The sequence below is a fragment of the Mixophyes fleayi genome, chromosome 6 (genome assembly GCF_038048845.1).
Source record: "Mixophyes fleayi isolate aMixFle1 chromosome 6, aMixFle1.hap1, whole genome shotgun sequence".
Taxonomy (NCBI): Eukaryota; Metazoa; Chordata; class Amphibia; order Anura; family Limnodynastidae; genus Mixophyes; species Mixophyes fleayi.
In genome coordinates, this window is record NC_134407.1 from 125,868,180 (window position 1) to 125,894,922 (window position 26,743).

Below are 26,743 nucleotides of genomic sequence, written 5' to 3' on the forward strand. Positions count from 1 at the left end.
CTATGGAATTAACTGTGTTTTCGTTGCAACAAACTGCCTAGGTGATTTCCAAGAAGCCACTATGATGTGCGATCCTCACAGGAGCACTTCTGTATTTTGGCCTGAAATAAACAAGGCTCCTGGTGGCTGGTGAACCTCCCTGGGTGGTTCAGTGGCGTGATCTGATGAGGACTTGGCCTAAACAAGGGTTAAAAGGCCAAAGAAATTCATGGCCTAGTACCGCCATTAGCAGGATCGTGGCCTGGGAAAAGAAGATGCCATGCCTGGGTAAACAAGGGCCTAATGCCCAAGTTACTCATGTCCACGGGCTTAGTGTCTGACTCACTGATGGCCAAAGGCTTTACCTGGTGGAGCCACTTTCAGTGCCAGCAGGCAGAGCCGCCATCAAGGGTGTACGGGGGGTACTTATGTACCGGGCCCGGGGTCACCAGGGGGCCCGGCGGCTCTCTTATACTTTCATTTTCATTCATTTGCTGTTTTTTTTGCATGTTGTTTTTACTCCGACCACAAGGGGGCGCTCCGACGGCCGACCGTGAAGCAGTCATGGAAGTAAACCACCAGGCTGCTTTTCACTGAGGGTGGGCTGCAGGGTCAGCACAAGCAGGAGGGAGCTCAACATCCTGGAGCTCAGATAGGCTGCTGACAGCTTTTCTATTACCAATGAGGAATGGACAACATAAGTGTGAGAGGTGTGTTGACTCACATATAGGACTACAGAGCAGTTTTTAGTACTTGGCATAATATTATCTGGGGACACTACTATGTGGCATATTATTATCTGTGGGCACTACTATGTGGCATATTATCATCTGGGGCACCACTATGTGGTATATTATCTGTAGGCACTACTATGTGGCATATTATTATCTGGGGCACTACTATGTGGTATATTATTATCTGGGGCACTACTATGTAGTATATTATTATCTGGGGCACTACTGTGTGGCATATTATCTGTGGGCAATACTGTGTGGCATATTATCTGGGGACACTACTGTGTGGCATATTATTATCTGTGGGCACTACTATGTGGCATATTATTATCTGGGGACACTACTGTGTGGCATATTATTATCTGGGGTGCACTACTTGGCATATTATTTTCTGGGGCACTACTGTATGGCATATTATCATCTGGGGCACTACTGTGTGGCATAATATTATCTGGGGACACTACTGTGGTGCATATTATTATCTGGGGCACTACTGTTTGGCATATTATTATCTGGGGACACTACTGTGTGGCATATTATCTGGGGTGCACTACTTGGCATATTATTTTCTGGGGCACTACTGTGTGGCATATTATCATCTGGGGCACTACTGTGTGGCATAATATTATCTGGGGACACTACTGTGGCGCATATTATTATCTGGGGCACTACTGTGTGGCATATTATTATCTGGGGCACTACTGTGTGGCATATTATTATCTGGGGCATTACTGTGTGGCATATTATTATCTGGGGCACTACTGTGTAGCATATTATTATCTGTGGGCACTACTGTGTGGCATATTATTATCTGGGGTGCACTACTTGGCATAATATTATCTGGGGACACTACTGTGTGGCATATTATTATCTGGGGACACTACTATGTGGCATATTATTATCTGGTGTGCACTACTTGGCATAATATCTGGGAACACTACTGTGTGGCATATTATCTGGGGAAACTACTGTGTGGCATATTATTTTCTGGGGGCAGTATTGTTGGCATAATATGTTCCGGGGGCACTTGTTTGGTGTAATGCGATTGATTTGGGGGCAGTATTGTTTGGTGTTTGGTGTTATATGAACTGAAGGCACTATTGTTTGGCGTTATATGAACTGGGGGCACTATTAGGCACCCTCCCCCTAGATGTTGCTGTACATGCCCTTCCGGCAGCGAGCTGCGGCACAGAGTATCCTTCGCTTGGTGTTCCAGGGTGCACACCCTAATGAAGTGTTTAACGCACTCCTATGGTAAGTGACCTGAACTGAACACTCAGAGAGTACTGAGCTAATATCAGATCATCATTGGCAACAGAATTTCCTTGTGGAGTAAATCTGCTTGCCAGCCTACTGCGTCATCTTTCTATGTCTCATAACATCCAAAATTGTATTTCATCCTCATTATTTGGTAGTATTTAAGGATTTTATTCTTGTTATGAGACCATGTTACACGTTTATGATCTGATTCTACTGCAGAACAGTGGTACTCTCACATCTGACAGTGCTGCTGTCCTTGCAATATTCCAGCACTGGCATCTTTCTTTTATTTCTCTACCTGGTCACTTTTAAGCAGGTACTGTAAGTAAATTCATTAGGTATTGAATGGATTATCCTGCAAATTTGGAAACTCACAGTTCCTTTCTGCAGAGCATTTACTTATTATTTTAACTCTTTATCATCATCATTTATTTATTTATATCACGCCAACATATTCCATAGCGCTTTACAATTGGGGGCAAACACAGTAATAAACAAACTGGGTAAAACAGACAGAGGTGAGAAGACCCTGCTTGCAAGCTTACAATATATGGAAGGCCCTGCTCGCAAGCTTACAATATATGGAAGGCCCTGCTCGCAAGCTTACAATATATGGAAGGCCCTGCTCGCAAGCTTACAATATATGGAAGGCCCTGCTCGCAAGCTTACAATATATGGTTTAAATATTATGAACATGTTGTACATCTGTATGGAACACCAGCATTTTATTTATGCATATCAGTCCCTGTGTAGTTTCGCCAAAAAATATGTGGCGTGGCTAGCCTACCGGCGGTGCAAAAATTTTTGGGGTGTGGTCATACATTCAGGGGCGTGGCAATGCGCCGTTGGGGCGTGGCTAGGTCCAGAATTCACCAGAGCGTCACATATGTCCCAGCAATCCTGACTTTTAAGACATCTAGCACCACAGTGTAGTATGGAAAGAATGCAGTGTGTACACAAAGAGTTCAGTCTTGGCCTGCACCTTACATTGGGCACAACACTCACCAAAAATTAACATTGTCCCTACTAGAATCACAACATTTCACACACTGTGCTGCTCTCTCCTACCTGTTCTTCTCACTTTCACCACCTTTGACTGCTGCTTTCTTTAGTTGCGGCTTGTCCGAATCCTGAAATGTTGGAGGACCTATTTGGGAAAAAAAATGGCTACATTTAGAAAATTACAGCCGGCCCCGGCGTTAAATCAATAGCACCCACGATTAATAATTAGGCCTTCCTCCAGCCCCAACATTAAAATAATAGTATTCACATTTAAGAAATAAACCTATTTCCCTTCCTGCAAACAGCCTAGCAATACCTATTTCCCGCAACCATCACTGCCATTAATAAATTCATAGTCACATTTAATAAATAGACCTCATTCTCCCTAAACTCACCCCCATATTCAATAGCCCCCAAACCACCCCATCTTAAATTAATAGTCCCCAATATTAAATGTGCCTCTCCCCTTTTTTTTTTAACTCTGTGCTTCTCTCCCCTTTTTTATTTATTATGTTTCTCTCCCCTTTTTTATTTATTCTGTGCTTCTCTCCACTTTTTTATTTATTGTTTCTCTCCCCTTTTTTTTTTTAACTCTGTGCTTCTCTCCTTTTTTATTTATTCTGTTTCTCTCCACTTTTTCTTTTTCTCTTCTTCTCTTCTGTCTTCTCTACTTTCTTCTAGCTTTGTCTTGTCCGGCGCTCCTCACTGACTGACGGGCATGACTTGATGACGTCACGCCCGACAGTCAGTGTGAATGGAGAAGAGGAGAGGAGGGACGCGGCGGCGCGGTCACGTGAGTATTTTTTTTCTGGTTTTTTTTATTGTTCCAGCTCCCCCCTCCTACTGTCATAAGCTTGTAGGCCACTGCCTCCGGTGGCTTCTCACTGGCCTCTGGTATCTTCTTTCTTGACCTGCCAGTTTCTGCCGTCTTTCTCTTTACCACACTGACTCCAGCTGGCTTTCCTCTTCTTCGGAGCCCTTCTTCTAATACCACCAACGGACTTACTACCATGGATGTAAGCTCTCTCATGAGCAGGTCCTCATTACCCTTTTTTGTCATGTCTGCATTTCTTGCTTTCTACCTTGTTTGTCCCTGCTTTATGTTTGTCCTGTTATTCCCCCAGTCCAGCACTGCATAGCACCTTGCAAATCAATCATAATAATAATAATAAAAATAATAATAAAATAAAAACAGGGTGTTACCTACCAGGTATCCAGGTAAGTGCTGTTCACTGGACTACTGGGGTTGCAAATATTTTCAATAGCCCAATGTCTGGATGAGGGCATAAAAAAATATTTAATGTCAGTGCCCAAATATTAAACTGATAAATGGGAAGGTACAAGACTTCCCCTTCTTGTGAAAACATTTGTTCAGTCAGTCACTGGGAGGTAATTAGGTTCAGGAGACGTTCTGTCAGGAAGCTAATTTAACATATGTAAATCACAGCCATGCATGACTTTTGATCCTGTATTTTCTATTTAGAGGAGACTGTCTAATTAGGCAGGGTAAAAACAAAGTTACCACTAGGTGTAAGGTGTTAATTAGGGAAAGCTATATGCTAGGAGCACCTTGTAGGCAAATGCAAAACATGAAGGCTATCGATGCAGGTATATAGAAATATCATCTTCAAAGAACATGCCTTCATATTTCATATTTTGGGAAATCAGTGTGCCACTCTGTACTCAGGAGCAAAAAACCGCACAAGGGTTGTGCAGCATGAATACCAACTGTACGGGTAAACCGCAGTAGTCACATGTCTTTTGGAATGATATTTGATATTGTTGCTTTGTTATGCCTGGTGTCAGGGCCGTCTCTTCCATTGGGCATGATGGGCAGGTGCCCGGGGGCCCTGCAGGCAAGGGGGGCCCGTCGGAATCCAAAAAAATAAAATAAATTATTATTATTATTTTTTTTTAAATACTTACCTTGCGGTCACATCAGCGGTGATCCGGCTCCCTCCCTGGTCCCCTCTTCCGTGCTGTGCTCGCAGTGAATGCTGGGCGTGATGTCACGCCCAGCATTCACTGCAACCACAGCACGGAAGAGGGCAGAAGAGACTCAGTGGCGCGAAAAAAAGAAGAGGATCGGACTTAAGGTAAGTTAAGGGGGCCCCTATATATATATATATATATATATATATATATATATTGTCACGACTGTTAGTGGGTGTATGACTGGTAGGAGGTACCTGCTGTTGTTGGCGCAACTCAGAGGAAGGCGCGGAGTCTAACGTGCCCCTGGTATTCACCAGGAACCCCCGCAAGGAAGTATGGACTCCGCTGCAGGGACACGCAGGTCGCGGTCCTTCCTAGAGTCCACAGCGAGATACAAGGGGGTGTCAGACAGGTCGGTTCAGCAACGTTCAGGTAGAGGAGGTACAAAAGGGAAATCCAGAAGAATGGTGAGGCAAGCCGAGTCGGTAATCTTCAGGGAGCGCAGTACAAAGGCAGAATCCAGATAGGGGTGGTCAAACGGTCCGGGTCAAAAGGGTCACAGGCAGCACGAGGAAGGTCAGGAACAATATAGCAACTGGTACACAGAAACGCTGGAGGCAGGAAGACCTGATACTCTGGCACTGACTAGAGGACAGGAAGGGGTTTAAATAATGTGAGGATCCAATCAGCTTCAGCGCTGAGCGCTGTCATGCCTGCCGCCGGGAATACATAGCGTCCCGTTGCCTAGCAACGGGGCGCGTCATACTGCGGGGGAAATGGATAGCAGGGGGAATCCGGAAATGACGCGTCTGGTTGCCTAGCAACCAGGCGCGCGATCACACAGTCAGGCGGCCGTGCGGACGGCGCCTGACAGTATACCCTCCTCTTCCTCCTCCTGTTTGAAGGAACTTTTTAAGAATTCTAGGAGCGTGAAGGTCCTGCTTGTCCACCCATGATCTCTCCTCTGGGCCAAATCCTTTCCAATGGACCAGAAATTGCTGTTTGCCACGAAGAATGCGAGAGGCCAAGATCCGACTGACTTCGAATTCAGTTCCATAAGAGGTTTGTATTGGTGGGGGACGACCGGGAGGTCGATAGAATTTATTGAGTACCAGTGGTCGTAGTAATGAGACATGAAAAGTATTATGACATCTCAGAGAAGGAGGAAGTTTCAATTTGAAGCATACAGGATTAATGACTTGCATGATGGTGTACGGGCCAATAAATCGAGGAGCCATCTTCATAGAAGGAACCTTTAGTCTTAGGTCCCGGGTGGATAGCCATACCTGGTCTCCCACCTTTAAGAGAGGAGTGGCCCTCCGATGACGATCTGCAAAGATCTTGTGATGCTGAGTAGCCTTGAGTAAAGCCGTCTTAGTCTTAGCCCAAATGAGAGAAAATTCCCGATAAAGAGTATCTACGGCTGGAACCGGTGAAGAGGATACTGGAAAAGGATCCGGAAACACAGGGTGACTTCCGTATACAATAAAGAACGGAGAGAATCCGGTAGACTCATGAATGTGTTGATTATGGGAGAACTCCGCCCAAGGAAGGAATTGAGACCATTTATTCTGGTTGTCGGAGGTAAAACAGCGGAGGAATGTCTCGAGATCCTGATTGATTCGCTCCGTCTGTCCGTTGGTTTGCGGATGGTATCCCGAAGAGAATTTCAATTCTATGTTTACTCTTTTACAAAAGGTTCTCCAAAACTGGGATGTAAATTGGACTCCGCGGTCCGAAATGATCTCCTTCGGGCACCCATGTAGTCTGAATATCTCCTTGATAAAGATATCTGCCAGACGACTGGCCGTGGGCAGTCCAGTTAGAGGAATAAAATGTGCCATCTTCGAAAATCGATCAATAACCACCCAGATAGTGGTAAACCCTGCACTGAGGGGTAGGTCTGTGATAAAATCCATGGCCACACTTTCCCAAGGAGCATCGGGGATAGGAAGTGGACGAAGAAGGCCTGCCGGGACTCTTCTACAAGTTTTGTGTTGAGCACAAGTAGTGCAGGAAGCAATAAATCTCTCAATATCGGCACGTACATTAGGCCACCAGAAGCGTCGGCAAAGCAGCGATGTTGTCTTCTTTATTCCAGCATGGCCGGCAATGCGGGATGAATGAGCCCACTGCAGGGTCTTGAACCGGAGATGGGGTTCCACAAATGACCGGCCTGGAGGAGGAGAGGACGTTTTGGTCCTAGTAAGGGCTACGATATTAGAAGGATCAATAATATGCTGCGGAACCAATGGTCTTAAACGATCGGAATCGTCAAATGAGCGAGATAATGCATCGGCACGTCCATTCTTGGCTCCCGGGCAGAATGTGAGTTTCATGTCAAATCGAGCAAAGAAGGATGCCCAGCGGGCTTGCCGAGGATTAAGGCAACGAGCCTCTTGAATGAACACTAGATTCCGATGGTCGGTAAACACAGTAACAGGAAATATAGCCCCCTCCAACAGATGTCGCCACTCCTCCAGAGCCGCCTTGATGGCCAGTAATTCCTTGTCCCCTATTCCATAATTACATTCGCTGGGAAGAAATCGTCTGGAGGAAAACCCACACGGGTTGTGTGAGCCAGCCGGAGACTCTTGAAAAAGCACCGCCCCAATGCCTACTGAGGATGCATCTACCTCTAGGAAGAAAGGTCGTTCTTGATCTGGCTGGGACAGAACTGGGGCTGAAGAGAATGCTTTCTTTAACGTTATGAAGGCAGACATGGCCTCCGAAGACCAGACCCTAGGGTTGGCAGTCTTCCTGGTTAACGCTGTAATGGGGGCTATAATGGTGGAGAATCCCTGAATAAATTGGCGATAATAGTTTGCAAAGCCGATGAACCTTTGAATGGCTTTAAGGCCTTGTGGCTGAGGCCAGTCCAGAATAGCTGACACCTTGGTGGGATCCATACAAAGACCTTGACTCGACACGATGAAACCAAGAAAAGATACCTGACTAATCTCAAACACACATTTCTCCAGCTTGCAATAGAGGTGGTGTTTCCGAAGTCTACGTAAGACCTCCTTTACTTGTTCCCGATGAGTCTTCAGATCTTTAGAAAATATTAATATATCGTCTAGATATACTACCACAGAAGTGTATAACAGGTCATGAAAGATATCGTTAACGAAGGTTTGGAAGATGGCTGGGGCGTTGCAGAGGCCGAAGGGCATCACCAGGTACTCGAAATGTCCATCTCTGGTGTTAAAGGCCGTTTTCCATTCGTCTCCTTCCTTGATGCGAATTAAATTATAGGCCCCACGGAGATCTAATTTGGAAAAGATTTGAGATCCACTGAGTTTATCAAAGAGGTCGGAGATGAGAGGTAGTGGATATCGATTTTTGACAGTGATGCGGTTGAGAGGACGATAATCAATACAAGGCCGGAGAGACCCATCCTTCTTCTTAACAAAAAAAAAACCTGCACCCGCTGGGGAAGTAGATTTGCGGATAAATCCCCGTTTCAGGTTTTCTGAAATATATTGAGACATGGCTGACGTCTCTGGACGAGATAAAGGGTAGGTCCGCCCTTTGGGGATGGGTTGGTCAGGAGATAAAACAATAGCGCAATCCCAGGGACGATGAGGAGGCAAGATCTCCGCTTCCACTTTACTGAATACATCCTGGAATTCCATATAGGCCTCAGGAAGGTGGGTTAGCTCGGACTGAGCCATTACTTGACATTTAGGAGGCAAGACTCTAGACAGACATTCAAAGCGACATCCTTCACCCCATGACATAACTTGAGCGTGGTCCCAATCCATCTGAGGAGAATGTCTTCTCAGCCATGGTAGCCCCAAGATGAGGGGATTAATGGACCTCGGCAACACCAAAAGTTGGATCATTTCGCTGTGAAGTACTCCTACCCTCAACCGAACAGGAGAAGTCACGGAGGAGATGGAGCCGTGAGTGACACGACTTCCGTCGACTGCCGTCAGAGATAACGGTTGGGGCAATGGGTTCAGAGGTATTTGGAGCTGCGAAGCTAGATCCGCCGAAATGAAGTTCCCGGAGGAGCCGGAGTCCACAAAGGCCGTGGTGGAAAAGGTACCCTTGGGGGTGCTCAGGATGACAGCCATCTGAAATTCTGGAGAATTTTCTTTAGCATAGGGAGCAACTGTGGATTCTCCTAAAACGGCCTCCCCGCCACCGTTTAGGAGGAAGAGTTTCCCGGTTTCTTGGGACAAACTCTTAGCAGGTGTCCCGGATCTCCACAATACAGACACAGGCGTTGTTTGAAGCGTCTCTCCCTCTCTTCAAGGGATAATTTAGAGCGTCCTACTTGCATTGGTTCGTCCACTGGCAGGATGGGATTTTGGAACTGGGGTGCTAGCCGTGGTATGAACCGTTTGCCAGGAGAGCGTTCCTGCGTGCGCTCTTGGTAACGCAAATCCACCTTGATGCACATGGAGATGAGAGAATCTAACTCAGCCGGGAGTTCTCTGGAAATTAACTCATCCTTAATCCGGTCCACCAGACCTTGCCAAAAGGTTGCCACCAGTGCTTCGTTATTCCATTTTAACTCGGAAGCCAGGGTTCGGAATTGAACTGCGTATTGCCCCACGGACAGGTCACCTTGGCGGAGGTTTAACAAGCTGGTAGCTGCAGAAGCAACTCTTCCGGGATCATCGAAGACTTTCCTGAAAGCTTCAATGAAAGAGTTGGAGTTATGAAGAAGTGGACCCCCTTGTTCCCATAAAGGTGAGGCCCAGGCAAGGGCTTGACCACTGAGGAGGGAGATGAGAAAAGCTACTTTGGTGCGTTCTGAAGAAAAGGCCCCTGGGTTGCACTCAAATTGGATGGCACATTGGTTCAGAAAGCCCCTGCACTTCTTGGGATCACCGTCAAACTTTTCGGGTGTCGGGATGCGTACACCGGAGGCCGCTGTAGAGACCGTAACCACACTGGATGCTGTGGATGCCGCAGAGGTTATGGCTGGTGTAGCGGGTGCAGCATTCTGAAAGGTATCGAAGCGGGTAGCAATCCCTTGGACACATTGTAGAAGATGCGCTTGGGCTGCTTCTTGTTGCTCCACTCGTTGGGCCAAATGCAGAAGTAGGTCACGAGCAGACGGTTCACCAGACCCCTCCGTTGTCATGGCCAGAGTATACTGTCACGACTGTTAGTGGGTGTATGACTGGTAGGAGGTACCTGCTGTTGTTGGCGCAACTCAGAGGAAGGCGCGGAGTCTAACGTGCCCCTGGTATTCACCAGGAACCCCCGCAAGGAAGTATGGACTCCGCTGCAGGGACACGCAGGTCGCGGTCCTTCCTAGAGTCCACAGCGAGATACAAGGGGGTGTCAGACAGGCCGGTTCAGCAACGTTCAGGTAGAGGAGGTACAAAAGGGAAATCCAGAAGAATGGTGAGGCAAGCCGAGTCGGTAATCTTCAGGGAGCGCAGTACAAAGGCAGAATCCAGATAGGGGTGGTCAAACGGTCCGGGTCAAAAGGGTCACAGGCAGCACGAGGAAGGTCAGGAACAATATAGCAACTGGTACACAGAAACGCTGGAGGCAGGAAGACCTGATACTCTGGCACTGACTAGAGGACAGGAAGGGGTTTAAATAATGTGAGGATCCAATCAGCTTCAGCGCTGAGCGCTGTCATGCCTGCCGCCGGGAATACATAGCGTCCCGTTGCCTAGCAACGGGGCGCGTCATACTGCGGGGGAAATGGATAGCAGGGGGAATCCGGAAATGACGCGTCTGGTTGCCTAGCAACCAGGCGCGCGATCACACAGTCAGGCGGCCGTGCGGACGGCGCCTGACATATATATATATATATATATGTAAAAAAAAGTGATTATATATATATAATCACGTTTTTTTTTACATACATATATATTTTCCTTTTTTACACACACACACACACACACACTATTTATATGTATATATATATATATAATTTTTATTTTATTTATTTTTTTATTTATTTTTTAGGGGCCCGGTACACTGCATTGCCCGGGGGCCCATAAAGTTGTTAAGGTGGCCTTGCCTGGTGTATTGAAGGGGGGGGTTATGTCCCTGGGATTTGGGTCCCTGAGAAAAAATGATGTAACATCTCTTTTCCTAAGATTAATGCATGTATGGGTATGGGTGTGTGGGTTTATTCCAGTTCCTGGCCCACTAGTTTATCTTTATTCTCGGTGTGCAGTGCCTCCAGCTTGGTGTTCAGACAGTAAGCTCTTCGTGGGGTAATGCCCTTGTTCAGTGACACCAGAGGGAGACCAAGGAATCCTCCGCCCCCGTTATTCTCAACCCTAGGCTTGAATACAGAAATCACACACCGCTATGTCACAAATTTTCGGGACTTCCCAACTAACTAAACTAATATGTACATATGGCTCCGTCTTTCTGGTAAAACAGGAATATTAATAAAACTAAAGGGTACTTATCAATATATTGGCTTCAGGTCCAGTTTCAGGCAATCTCCCCAGGATCGTGATACAGGGATTTAAAGTGGTGTGAAAGATGTCATATCCCTTGCTTGTCAGCTTTAATAATGTACTTTGTCTTGCTTCTGGCAATCTGATTTCTCTTCCCACTCTGTTATTATCACTCCTCTGTCCTGCAATCGGTTCCTATTCCTCTCTTGGTTATTTCTACTATTTTTTTTCACCTCTTCTCCTCTTCTCCCTGTTGGATAAATTTCAGCCTGCTGCAGTATATGTTGCTCTGTTCAGTCTCCTCTTGTCTCTCTCTTCTCCGTTCTAACTTCCCACTTCTGTCTCCTGTCCGTTCTCTTGCTTGTCACTTTCTTCTTCTCCTTCTCACTTCTAGCCTCCTTTCTCTCTTGCCATCTTTCTCCAGACCAACCGCTCTCTTTTTCTTTCTCACCAACCGCTCCCTTTCTTTTTTCCCAACCGCTCTCTTTTTCTTTCACACCAACCGCTCCCTTTCTTTTTTCCCAACCGCTCTCTTTTTCTTGTCTCCTCGCGTGCCCCTGGCTTGCCAGAATATGTAGTTTCTACCCCCGGCAACCAGGGATACAAAGTGCACAAGCACGGATCTCCAGGTCCCGCAGCGTCACACACTCCCCCTGTGGAGCTGGCACTCCACTGACAAGTTGCTGAGCCTGTTCTACACTCTGTAAAAAATAGGTGTTGATGCATTCTGCCTATTAACATACTCATATGGATTCTGACTTGCCCCTACTCTGGCACTGGGCGTTTCAAAATATGGCCAGGGATAAGCCCAGCAAGGACGTACCACACAAGGCACCTAAGTGGCCCTTCCTAACTGATCATAGGTCAGCATCATAGGTGCTCTGATTTCTTGCCTGGGTCAAGTTAAAGCTAAAAGAGTCCCCCGGTCTCCCCCCAACACCTTTCCAGGGTTTTCGGTTTCTTCCCCAGCACTGCTTTCAGCTGGTGGATCGAGCTGATAATCTTCGGGCACTTCAGCTTCGGAACTTATCTTTTCTACCTGCAGTGAGAACTCTTTGTTTCGCTTGTCCACAGTCCTCTCAGTAGGCCTAGGACGTTGAACCGATCTCTGGCAGAACCTAATAATCTTACTCCATATAAAGGGAGGGTCATAGTACCACTCATCTTCATCATACTCAAGTTCTTCATCAGCACGAAGGTCAACTCTTCCTCTCTGAGTTTTAAGTCTGTCTGGTTGATCCCACTGGTTAGCTGGAACCTGGCAGACTCTGTCATCTCAGCTGAATGTCACAACCCTACCATTGGGCATTAGATATTGCCTGTGGTAGGTCTTGACAGGTCCATCTTTTCCTTCTGGCTTTACCCGATACACAAGGGAATCTGACATCTTCACCACCACCTCCTAGGGTTGACTTCACCAATTCACTAGTTTGTGCTTCCCAGGTATCCCTAGGTATCTCAATAGAACTCGGTCCCCTACAGCAAGAACATTTTCTTTCACTTGACCATCATAGCATGTTTTGTTCCGCAATCTGGACTGGATGAAAGCTTCCTGGGCCAATCTATGGGCCTCCCTCAATTCTTCTCTCAATTTCCGAATATACTGTGGGTGAGTCTCCCTTGACTGGGTTGTGTTGTTGACCCCAAAACTAAAGCTAGTATCCTGTAGACTCATTTTTGTGTACAGTTGTAAGCATGTACAAGTTGACTGATATGCCTACTCCAATGTGCCTTCCTGGTAGTGCCCAAAGTGCCCATCATATTGAGAAGGGTCTGGGTGAATCTCTCTGGCTGAGGGTCACCTTGAGGGTGGAATAGGATGGTGCAGGAATTTTCACACTGCAGTCCACGCTCATACGTATGTAACCACTCTTCTTCCTGGCAACGTCAATTGGAGAGGCATACAGGCTTTCTGACTTCTCTATCACTTTGTTTTCTAGCTGCCCTTTTAGATGGTTTCGCACATCGTGCAAGTCAGCTGCAGCTAGCCGCCGTGACCTTTCCCAAAAAGGTTTTTCGTCTGCGAGTATGATTTTGTGGTGGACTCCTTTATAAGTCCTAGGTCCCAAACTCCTACCGAGAACACCTCTGCTTTCTTCAACATTTCTTTCTTTCTACTTTACTAGCTCTGATGGGTCAGCAGCTGAAAACACAGATGTAAGCTGTCAGAATCTACTATTTGCTTCTTACTGGCCTCCTCTTTCACCTTCTTTTGATAGGCTGCTAAGCATACAGGATGGATGGTGAGAGTCTGATTATATTTTATTCCACCTGTTTCTCGGCACCACCTCGCTAAGGTATGGAGGAATTGTGCATTGGTACCTACAATAAGGTGAATGTTTCTGTCTTCCTCCTCTGGATAAGGGCACACCAGTGCGACTACCGGTACTTCTTTCTCTACCCAGGCTACATTTTGTGGGAGCTTTAGGCTGACTGTGACATAACCCAAGTACGGGTACCTCTGCTCACTGAGACCCCAGATGGTCAATCCGGACAGCGAATGCACTTTCACGTCAGACAGATTCTCCCGAAAACACTTCTCAAATACAATGGACACCTGTGAACTACTATCCAGTAGGGCAATGCATTTTTTTTTTCGATCACTAGGGCAGGCACATGTGGCACCAGGCCTATCAGGCCATGTAGTAGTCAGCTCCATTCTGCAGATAGATTCCCCATGTAATCCCCACATTTAATCCTCACAGGGGCCCAGGTTGGGGTTTTCTGGTGCCTCTTACCTGTTTTCCGACGGCAATCCAGAGAGGAGATTTCTGTCATGTGAGGCTCTGGAACTACAATGATTCCTGCACTGTCTGTCTATATACCCCTCTCGGTTGCATTCAAAGCATATCCGAGAATCACTTCCTCTCACCGGTGGATGGGCAGGAGGTTAGGTTGGCAGCCTTGAAGTTTCCTTTGCAAGCTGAATGGCCAAGAGGCGGTCCATCTGTTCTTTCTGAGCGTAGATGACCTTCAATAATTTCTCTTCCTTAGCACTGGACTCAATCTTCAGGCTAACTGCTTGTGCCTTTTTAACTACTCGCTCTCAGGAGTCCACTAGCACTTCCTCTTGTTTGACTTCCTGTATGATATGATTGAAGGTAGGAACCATTCTCCCGACATAACTGCTTCTTAGCTTCAGAGCGACCGGGTCTAAGGATAAGGCACCTCGCAGTAACTGTCGCACGAGACCGCTCTTCCAAATACAACACTGCTGTGTCTTTCCATGCCTCGTATGCTTCTTCACAAAACAGCATGGGATGTACACCTGAGAAGGGTCTTAACCGTCTATAGCCACCATCATGTTGGGTTCTTTCCAGCTGCTCCACAAATTTACGTCTATAAAGTTCAGTTCATCAAAGTGTTTCCATAGAGCAGTGGTCGGGAAACCGGGGTAAATTACCCCAAATGGGATAAAAATGAAATTCCTGAGGGTTATGCTGCCGAGATACACCGCCAGCACAGCAAACAAAATTGAGGCAGGAAAGTGATTGGTTTTTTTTTTGTTTATTTTCAATCACATGACCGCACGGCGGCTCCCAGCAGTCTTCTCTCCGCCTCTCTCCCACTGAATGTCGGGCATGACGTCATTACGCCCGACATCGTTTTCAGTGAGGAGCAGCGGCAGAAGAAAACAAGTCAAGAAGAACAGAGAAGAAGAAAAAAGAACAGAAAAAGTCAATAGAAAACTAAGTAAAATAACAGGGGCACATAAGGGTGAGGGAAATAAGAGACGTGGAACAAAACTATGGAGGCACATAGGGTGAGGGACGTAAGAGAGGGGGAAACAAAAGTATGGAGGCATATATATATATATATATATATATATATATATATATATGGTCAATTGCATTATTATTAGATGCTTAACTAGAGCCTTGCACTACAATCAGGCCCCACCTGGTGCTCAATTGGAGCTGCTTTGGTGTCTTTTTCTCTCTTTGGATGGTTTTACATTGGTGCTTAAATCAATTTCCATGTGTCCTTCCAAGTCATTAATGTGTGCTCTCTCAGATAAGCCTACTAGTTTCCCACAATGTAGACATGATGAAATAAAGCTCACGTCTTTCCAATGTATTTATTAATTAGGATTTTACTTACTTCCTTTGATCATATGGAGATTCCATTAATAATCAGCTCTTTGCAACATAGTTTTTGCTTTAAGCAGTTGGTATTAATGATGAGACTTTTTATTTTAAATATTGTTTTATTAATAACATCAAGTACATAAGAATACAAATATGGCTGTGTGTGGTACAAATTTTGTACCACACACAGCCATACATGGTAATCATCATCATCATCATCATCAATTGCTGCCAGGCTGTGTACCGTACTAGCAGGATATATCATCAATTTCTTGGGGTACAGTGTGTATTACAATTAATTTCAGGGGTCATGGCACTGCAGTCCTGACGGGGCTAAAGAACCCCCTTTCTGTGCTCTCTACCCTTCAGATGACATCAAATAGAAAAAGAATATACCAGGAAGAGTTCCTCGATTATGGGTTTACCCAAATTGACGACAAAGGAATAATGAAACCACAGTGTGTTGTTTGATTGAAAGTACTGATTGCAGAACCTTTAAAAAAGTGTCAATTGAAGAAACACTTAAATAATTTGCACCCACATCTGACTTCAAAATATTTCGTAAATTTGGAAATGTCTGTCAAAAGACAAAGACTGGACAGCAACTTGAGGGGTACATTTAATCAACGTTCAGATTCAATGGTTAGCTTTGAAGTGGCCTGGTTGATTGCCCGATACAAAAACCTTATACTATTGGTGAGGAATTGGTTAAACCAGCAGCTTTGAAAATGGCAGAGATTATGTGTATGGTCAGAATGATGCCAAGACACTAAAATCAGTGCCCTTGTCTGCAAGAGTTGTTAAAGAAAGAATTTTTATTTTAGCAGAAAATGTGAGGCAAGAAGTTATTACCTCAATAAAAGAGAATAAATATTTTGCGATTCAGCTTGATAAGACTACAGATGTTAGTAGTAATTCGCAGCTGATGGCAGGGCCCTCTTAAGAACATCTTGGGCCCCCGGGCACAGCAGTGCACCGGGGCCCCTATATATACAAAAAAAAAAAAAAAAAAAGATTATATATATGGGCCCTGCAGCCGAGGGGGGCCCGTCGGAGGAAGCCAAAAAAAAAAAAAACCTGTCATCACGCCCGCCCGACATCCATTGGGGAGCGCGACGGAGGAGGAGACCATGGAGGGAGCCGGATCGCCAGCTGACAGTACGGTAGGTATTTTCTTCTTTTCTTTTTCCAGGTTTTCTTTTTTTGGGCTTCCTCCGATGGGCCCCCCTGGGCTGCAGGGCCCCCGGGCACCTGCCCATTGTGCCCTATGGGAAAGACGGCCCTGCCACAGTTTTAAGGCAAGCATGACATCTTTGGAACTAAATAGCCATGCTGTGTAAGAATTTAACTCAATAGGCCTGATTAGTTAAGGAAAGTAAAGCAAAAAAATTAGTAACTTTGCACATTGGCAAAACCATGTTGTATTGGAGGGGGAGGGGGTAAATTTAAAATGTGATGGCAGATTTATAATTGGGGTATGCCATGCAGGGCCATCTTAACAGCATTATGGGTCCCCAGGCAAAGCAGTGACGCCCCTACATACACATCCACTCACAGGAATAAAAATTTTATTTATCGATAAAATTAAGTGCTGCTGTGATTATTTCACTCCTTAAATACACACATAAACCAGGTACTTTCTTTTCTCTATGCAAAATATACCTAGCGTCGTCTTCTGCCTACTCGTTAAGTTGCTAAATCACTACTTTTGTGATTTAACACATTCACTTATCTCCCTATTTATAGGTGAGCAAAAGGTTTTGCAAACAAGCCAAATAAACAGAAAATATTATAAAATGCAAAGATAGGTTATAACAGATGAGAAGAAGACATTTTATTGACTCACTTTTCAGTGATTTTTGGATACTGTATCTGAATAATTCTCTGTAGCTAGGTGCAGGTGACATACATTGGAAGTTTCACAGCAATGCAAAAAGGTTCTGGAAATTAGGTTTTGCATTCATGGAAATTTATAGGGGAAGGATTTTCCCTAACATCCTGGATGCCCTCTCCCTGCACCAGAAAGGTTATGAACATTAGGGGTGCACGGATGATACATACCATCCTATTCATTATATAGAATCAGGGCCACCTTCAGAAATCATGGGGCCCAGTACGGGCCCCCCGTGCCCCCCTATGAGCGCCCCCCCAATGAGCAACAGAGCAACACACACTTACCTGGGGGCCTGCGATCATCACATGATCGCAGGGGGAATAAATCCTCCACCCCTGCGATCGCATCCTGGTGCCTGGCTGTCACGGTGACAGCCAGGCTGAAGACAGAGTAGCGGAGACCAGCGGACTGCAAGACAGCGGGCCCCCAGGTAAGTATGGTGAGCCCAGGCCCAGTACAACAGTACACCCTGATGGCGGCCCTGTATAGAATAACTGGATCTAAAAGTGCTATTAGCACTAATTACAGGTGCCGCTGTTTCTGGGTGAGACTGCTCTTTATGGTCATTTGTTGACTGATTTTCACCGCTATTTTTATCCTTGGTTTATCCATGTATATTCAGGATTTTTTATTATTTGTTTACTGGCCACACACTTTGTTTCTTACAAGAACATCTGTAACATGATTTTGGAAGGGAAAGAAATTGAGGATTTAGTGCACCTAATCAAAGAAACCTCTTTTCTTTCCCTTCCAAAATCATGTTACTGTTATGTTTCTAGGTAGCACCCCAGTTATTGAATACATACGAGACTTGTACATTACAGTAGTCATTAATATTTCTAAACATGTTTATTAGTACTGGGCTATAATCCAATAGTTGGTGCGGTAGAACAACCTTCTATTACACAAGTACATCTGTAAGTTAGTCTCCAGATTGAAGACCGTATTATTGTTATTTCTGCATTTGCAGACATGCACAATATATATATATATATATATATACAAAGAAATCCTTTTTTAGAAGTAGGTTTTATATTATTCCACTGTTGGTGGTTTATTCCAGTTTTATGAATTGTTATTATTTATATTGGTTATAATTAAATACTATTTGCATTTTAGATGAAACCTGCCTTCTTTTATTTGAATACAGTTATTTACTATGGTTGGTTTCATTAGTGCACCTGGTTTTGTATATATCAAGTATTTGTTTGCTACATGAAAAAACAGCTAGTATTTAACTTATGTGCAAAATAAAAAACTAATTTGCATTCCCTGCATTGCAACATGGTTTTGTCCAGGAGAAAACTATTTTTTTGTCTTACTTTCCTTAATGAATCAGGCCCAATCTGTATACTGAACTATGTTTACCACCTACTGTGTACAACATGCATTTACTCCACCTCCCTTCTCAATGGTAACTCACTGACAACCAGCTGATCTATCAACACAACAAAAGACAGGATTGAACACAGAAGGAGTACAAATCAGGCAAGTAGTTGTTTTATTATGCTGCTAGTGGTTAGTCTGTATTACTATTTTATAGTTTCATGATTTCTTCAAATAAACCATTAAAAAAAATGTAAAATGTTTTTATGATTGTAGGTACACAATACTTTTATACATAGTTAAATTATTATTATTATTATTATTATTATTATTATGCAGCAGGTTGCATAGTGCAGATCTGCTTAATCTTATTGCAAAATGTTCCCACACTGAGGGCTAGATTTACTAAACTGCGGGTTTGAAAGAGTGGGGATGTTGCCTATAGCAACCAATCAGATTCTAGCATTCATTTAGTTAGTACTTTCTACAAAATGACAGCTAAAATCTGATTGTTTGCTATAGGCACCATCCCCACTTTTTTAAACCCGCAGCTTAGTAAATTTAGCCCTGAGTGTTAATTAAAAATGCAATACCTACCTCTAATCATAGGCAACTTTCTCCGTTAATCCTGCAGTGCTGGAGGCTGAAGTCGGTCAAATACAGATGCAGAGCTAGATTATGGCTTTTGGGGCCCATGGTAATTAAGACGGGGGGGGGGGGGGGGCGCATATGGTCTAATGTATATTGGGGTTATTCAACTGATATTTGGGCTCCAGACCATCTCAGTTCAAAACGTAAAATACAAACTTTATTTCAATGGGGGGATTCCATTGCTGTCATCTTGCTGTGTTCTATGATCCAGCTCCTCCGAGTTTTGAGCAAATGTCTACTTCAGAGTAGAATTACACTTAGGGGCATATTCAATTGTCCGTGTTTCTCGCGGCATTAAAAGTATTACCAATACACAGCAGTCCCTGAGCTGCAAGCTGAAAGAGACAGTCTTGGATTGCCTCTACACGATCACCCAGGTACTGTACCTCTGACATCCCCATCTGGCATTTCTCTGCCCTAACAGAAAAAACATGCCCACCCAATCTTCCCTAATCCCAGCCATATTTGCTCCAGATTATCTTCCCAAATCTTACTAAAATTGGAAATGTCCTCTAGGTAACCCTGAACTCTGTCCAACTCATCTATCATTAATACAAGACAAGTGAACTTGTTCCCGGAATGGTCTATCCCCATCTACCTTCCTAGCTGCACGGTACAACAACCCTTTATGCCAGGTCACACTCCCCACCTCCATCGCTGGAAGCCACAAGCCTGGCGCCTCATGCCTTCCAGTGAGGGATCCGAGAGCTGCGCTGCCCTGAACTCTTCCCTGCGGCCCTCACTATCGTCTATGTCAGGATACGCTGCAGGGGGGGTCTATGCTGGGGTGACTAGGGTCAGTCAAAGTGGGGTCAGTCAATGGGGTGTCACTGAGGTCAGCTGTACTCACTGCTGGAGCTGGCATACTGCTAAGGACAGGAGCATCACCGGGCACCACCACAAGATCAGGTTGGCAAGAGACCTCTGCGTTGTTAGGAGACGTTTACCTGTTCTAAAGAGTTCTGTGTCTGTGTAGTCACTGAGTTATGTGACTGTACATGAGACTCCTGTTTGGCCAGTATGTGTACTTAGAAGCGACACACATTTTTGCATCTGATTCAGGTGCTGCAGTTTTGACTGGGTATGTGTTTGCTCATCTAACTCTCTAACGTGAGGCTTTTTTTTTTTTTTAAAGCCATTGTTATTGCCCAAGTGTTCAGAGTTACTTATATACACTTTGTGAACACCTTGTGGACAGTTACGTCTTACATGGCCAAACTTTAGACATGCATAAAATTGCACATTCACCCATTTGTGGAGGAGCTGTAGGGGTAATATGGGTCTGTCTGCGCACATTGCCATATGTTGTGTAACGGTTATCTTGTGGTCTGCCATTTACCAGAACATATTCCCTGATCTTCAGTGACTTCTTATTTTTCAGCAAATCTTGTCTTGTCTTTCCTCCCCTCATTGCTTAATGTTACAGAGGAGTCTGAGCAGAACAGACAGACTAGTCTGAGTTCAGCTAGTGAGGAGGGTTGGATCGACTTGGTGAGTCAGAAGTTATCTAGAGTTGTGTAGAGAAGGGGTGCAGTCTGATGAAAATAGGTCCTAAAGCCTATAAAAAAATGTACATATATCCAATAATACTCATATGCGTACACCCTACTCAATTAGAAAAAAAATAAATAAAAAACTTTTAAAGTTAGTGCAGATAGTGAATCTAAAATTATACACATTATAAAAATTAAATTTTACCTTAGAGACATAATTATCAATATAAAATGGAAGCACAAGAAACCACAATGTAATACAATGAGCGCATCCTACTCCTATTACAATTGGATATTGCCAAATGTCCTTTAGTTACTCCACTTTGTATAAATGTCTTTACATGGGGAGCTCCTTGTTATTGTGTGTAACAAACACGCCTTTGCACAATGTAATCTTTCCAAAGGTGAGTATAGTACATAGAGATGTGCGCGGACCACTGTGTTTTGGTTTTGGTTCTAAAACCATCTTTGTGTTATGATTTTGGATGAGAAGTTAATTAAAAACTGTATAAAATAACTAAAATCATGTGAATTTGGGCTTTTTTTTGTTCCCACATTATTATTTATAGCATTAACATTCATTTGCACTTATTTACAGTCTATTTCCTAATGATCTTTTAACAACTGTCAAAATGTTCCCCAATTTTAGCCAAAGGCTGCAGCAACTTGGCTGGCTAAAATTAGTGACAGAGCAATGGCACAAATACACAACAGTTTAATAAAAGATACAATCCCTATTAAACATAGTGGCACAGCAGTGTGCATAAATGTTATGATTCCTAGTGCATTCAGGAAGCAGCAACAGAAGTATAATAAAAGCAAATGTCTTTATTCAGGCAATATACATACACAAGGATTCAATATGTGGGGTATGCAGATTTCCAGGTTGCAGTATAAACAGGTATAACTCAAATCCACAGATATGAACAGGTGAGATCAATGGCAGAAAAAGTCCACAGAGCACCAGGTTCCAAGTAATGACTGATACAGATAAATAGCAAGGACAAGTATATGAGTTACCCCAGTCCAGGAGGCACAAGGCTGTCCAGGGAAGCAGACAAACGGAGTCCAGTTATCAAGCAGAGATCAGGTTAAGCAGAATCCAATAGCCGGGCAGAGGTCGGGGTCACAAGCGAAATAGCATAGTCCAGTAATCAAGCTGTGGTCGGGGCAACAGGCAAACAAGCAGGGTCCAGGAATCAGGCAGAGGGTCACAACGAGAGATCAACAGCAGAAGCGGAGGATGAACAACCTAGTTTTGTGTACAAAACATGCTACAGCCCCTATGAAACAAAGTGGCAGAGCAGTGGCTGATAGGATGGTCATTTTATACAACTAGATAGACGAAGATGGGCTTCACCCAGAAGAAAAATGGTGAGAGAAAGACCACACACGCTATATTTTGAACATTAGACAGCATGCATCATTGACAGTGAAGATACAGTAAGAATCAGAGATCAATCGCGCTCCCTAACTCAATACTTTACTATTTCGCTTCTCAACTGGCCCACGTCAAATGTTTGGTCTCTGACTATAACGACCTACACTGGGAATTGGTACGGCAACTTAATAGTAACCACACTCCATTACAAGCCTTACTGTCAGGTAAAATGTTTACCTCTGCACCTTCGTTGACCCACAGTTCATGCCTTCTGGCTTAAAGTCATTCGCTGTATCAAAAAAACAGGTATTTCATTTCTCATACGGTCACAAGCCTTTGGGTTTGCTTTTTTGTGTTGCACTTAAAGCATAGGAGGAATCAAGTGACACAACTATACATATTGCATTTATTTATCATGGCAAAAGTCTGCATAGCCCGGTTATGAATGGCCCACACAATTCATACGATTCATAATTAGATCTCATTGGTCAACTCCATAATAGGCCATGAAAGATTTGTCTACACTAGTAGAAGTACCTACCGAAATTTAAAGTATCTGGGGTAGGTAGTTTGACTTTCCTTATGCTTTGGCCTCTATGAACAGTTTGAGATTGGATGACTGAGCGTCGCGCGCATATGCAGGCTGATATTTACTGTATTATTGTCAATCTCACCATGATAAACATAGTTTTGTGTGTCTGCTTATGGATTGACAGATTTTCAATTCTCTAAATTTCTGATTCAAAAACTATGTTTTGTAAGCAACATGCCTATTTGGACTGTCATGCAATGTTTGTTTTGTTATTTTAAGTACTTTGATTTTATTATACTTCAGAAATACAAATAAAAATACTTGACAAAAAAACTGAATAAGAGGTCATTAGATGAACAGCTGCTCTAGTAGACATTTCAACAAGTAGATAGACAAAGGTGGGCTGGACCCAGAAGAAAAATGGTGAAAGACCATGCACACTATATTTTGAACGTTAAAGAACATGCATCATTGAAAGTAAAGATGAAGTAAGAAGCAGAGATCATTAGATGCGGCGGCATCAGTAGACATTTAGACAATTAGATAGACAAAGGTGGGCTGCACCCAGAAGAAATATGCAGAAAACCATACACACTATATTTTGAACGTTAAACAGCATGCAACATTGAAAATAAAACTACATTAAAAAATTGAATAAGAGGTCATTAGACAAATTTCTGGATTTTTCATGCATATTTAAAGGTATTGTTATCTGTAAAATGCACTTCAAAGCATCCTTACTTCAGTTCGGTTGTTGTCTATATCTTGGACATCCCGGTTTCGGATGCGCAAACTTTGTTATGCAGTATGGCTTTACAGTTATGTCTTTCATGTACAGTCATGGCCAAAAAGTTTTGAGAATGACACAAGTATTGGTTTTCACAAAGTTTGCTGTTCAGTGCTTATAGACCTTTTTGTTCATGGCTGTGTTCTTAGGCAAAATTGTGAGTGAGACCACTCCCTTGGCTGAGAAGCAACCCCACACATGAATGGTCTCAGGATGCTTTACTGTTGGCATGACACAGGACTGATGGTAGCGCTCACTTTTCTTTCTCCGGACAAATGTTTTTCCAGATGCCCCACACAATCTGAAAGGGGATTCATCAGAGAAAATTACTTTACCCCAGTCCTTAGCAGTCCAATCATTTTACCTTTGCAGAATATCAGTCTGTCCCTGATGTTTTTCCTGTAGAGAAATGGCTTTTTTGTTGCCCTTCTTGACACCAGGCCATCCTCCAAAAGTCTTCGCCTCACTGTGTTTGCAGCTGCACTCACACCTGCCTGCTGACATTCCTGAGAAAGCTCTGCACTGGTGGAGCCCTGATCCCGCAGCTGAATCAACTTTAGGAAATGGTTCTGGTGCTTGCTGGATATTCTTGGGCGCCCTGAAGCCTTCTTAACAACTATTGAACCTCTCTCCTTGAAGTTCTTGATGATACGATAAATGGTTTATTTAAGTGCAATCTTACAAGCAGCAATATCCTTGCCTGTGAAGCCCTTTTTGTGCAAAGCAATGATGACTGCACATATTTCCTTGCAGATAACCAAGGTTACCAGATGAAGAACAATAATTTCAAGCACCATGCTCCTATTAAAGCTCCCAGTTTGTTATTCTAACTCAATCAGCATGACAGAGTGATCTCCAGCCTTGTCCTCGTTAACACTCTCACCTGTGTTAACGAGAGTATCATTACCTGATAGAAATGTTGTTTTTTGGGACAAAGTTTATTGTCATGGCAGAGAGACTTTGAAATGAATTGCAATTTATCTGATCACTCTTCATGACATTCTAGAGTATATGCAAATTGCCATCATAAAAACTGAGGCAGCAGACTTCGTGAAAAATAATATTTGTGACATTCTCAAAACTTTTGGCCATGACTGTATAATGTGATGCTTGCTTGTTTATTTGTTGGCAGTTGCAGTTATGATTGCTTGTTTACTTAAATTTTAGTGTGTACGTTCGCAAAACCAATAAAAACAAACTGTATTAAAAAAACAAGAATAAGAGGTTATTAGATGGACAGCAGTATCAGTAGACATTTAACAGATGATTATATACCAAGGCCATATTGTTAAAAGGTGCAAGATGGGATTATGCTTGGGCCCACCCAACCACCCATATGTTAAAAAGGACATGCACATAGTTTAACAAACCAAGCACTTTTGTGGCTGAAGTGCTTGATCTGTTTGGTTGTTAAACTGGAGAATAGATAGGGATTTTAACAAATTACTAATGGGCATTTGGCGAACAGTGGTCACCATCCTTTATGGTGACAATGTCATCACTCTCATCATCATCCTCATCAAAGATGTCTAGATCAATTACATTTTCATTTAAGAAAGAAGACACAGCAAATAGGTAACCGTTAGGCAGCTTGTGTGACACATTGCAGAGGGACAGCAATGACACATTGGAGAGGAACAGCAGCGATACAATGGAGAGGGTCAGCAGTGATACAATGGAGAAGGACAGCAGCAGCAGTATAAGAGGTCATTAGATGGACAGCGATGGCATCAGTAGACATTTAACAGATGGTGATAGACCAAGGCCATAATGCAAAATGGTGGAAGATGGAATTGTCGGCTCTCCCACCCGGATGTGATACATATGTTCAACCATTACAGGATCAATATTTATATTGTGGGCACCCTAATATAGACTCAACAATAATGACAATGACAGTATTATTAAGTTGACAATTCAAATGTAGACAGTTTTTGTCAGGTTGACAATTATATCCCTAACCCTATTACTAGACCTATCCCTAGCCCTATCCCTAACCCTGTCCCTAGCCATAACACTAACCATTTAATACTGTCGAGATTTGAATTGTCACCCTAATAATACACTGTAGCCCTATCCCTAACCCTGTCCATCATGTTAATTGTCAACCTAATGATACTGTCGACACCTGAATTATGGACCTAATATTGTCGACTTTCTGAATTTCGACCAAATGAATGTCTAGCTGTCGACCACATAGCATTTTACACAAGATGATAAACCAAGGCCATAATGTAAAAAAGTGCAAGATGGACTTGTCCATGGGCCCACCCACCCAGCCATATGTTAAAAAGGACATGCACATAGTTTAACAAACCAAGTACTTCAGCAACAGTGACTGCCACATTTGTGGCTGAAATGCTTCATTTGTTTGGGCCTCCACAACAGCAAACATTTAGGTTGTTGGTTGTTACATTGGAGAGAATAGATTGGTATTTTAACAAATTACTAATGGGTATTTGGCTAACAGTGGTCATCTTCATCTATGGTGAAAATATCATCACCCTCACCGTCATCACTGATGTCAAGACCATCATCACACAATATAAGTTCATCCCCATTGGAATCTAGTGTTACAGATTCTGTTTGTAATTGGTGGCAAGAATGGTATTCCTTATATAATTTGTAGTTCATTTTGATTAACACCAGTTTTTCTACATATTTGGGAAGTAGTCTCCTCACAATCACTCACAATGTTCCTGGATTCCAAATTGCCTTTTTTTCCTCCTAGAATTCAAAGGGACTGTCTTAACAAACACTTGTTTTACAAACAATTGTGTAAAGTTATGCTACCTACTCTTCTTGGTCCCCCTCTGTACAGATCTATCACCCCCAGTAGCAGCAGCTGAAGCACACAAGGATGTCTCTTGGGAACCATGGATTGCATTAAGGGAGTCAGCTGGAATTGGAAAATTGGATGCTGGACTAAATACTAATAATCAGGAGGTTGATAATGAAGGTTTTGATGTTTGTGAGGATTGCATGAGGCGTCTATCCATCCGGATGCTACCTGATGCATGGGAGCTTGTTACTATACGCAATTTTCCACCTTTTGAAAAGCGACTTGAATGAACTCGTTACAAATGACATAACAGGCATCAAAGAGACTACAGATGCCCTGACAAATGTTGTATAGATTTGGATAAAAATATTTGCAGACAATATTTCCAAACAGAAGAGGTGCTTTTTCTGGCCTTATGCCCCTGGTATGACAATTCGCTTAATCAAGGGCTTTGGGTGATACCAATGGTGGCTGCTTTAGTTCAACACAATCACCGTCATCCTCCTCATTATC

The 26,743-nt window shown here is 43.6% G+C and overlaps 1 long non-coding RNA gene across 1 annotated transcript in view; it reads left to right on the top strand.

The window, feature by feature from the left end:
• Window positions 1–1,835: 1,835 nt before the first annotated feature.
• LOC142161568 (uncharacterized) overlaps window positions 1,836–26,743 on the top strand; it is a 49,728-nt gene continuing 24,820 nt past the window's right edge. The window contains exon 1 of the long non-coding RNA XR_012693431.1: window positions 1,836–1,967. This is a non-coding gene — a long non-coding RNA (uncharacterized LOC142161568). The remainder of the gene's footprint in view (window positions 1,968–26,743) is intronic.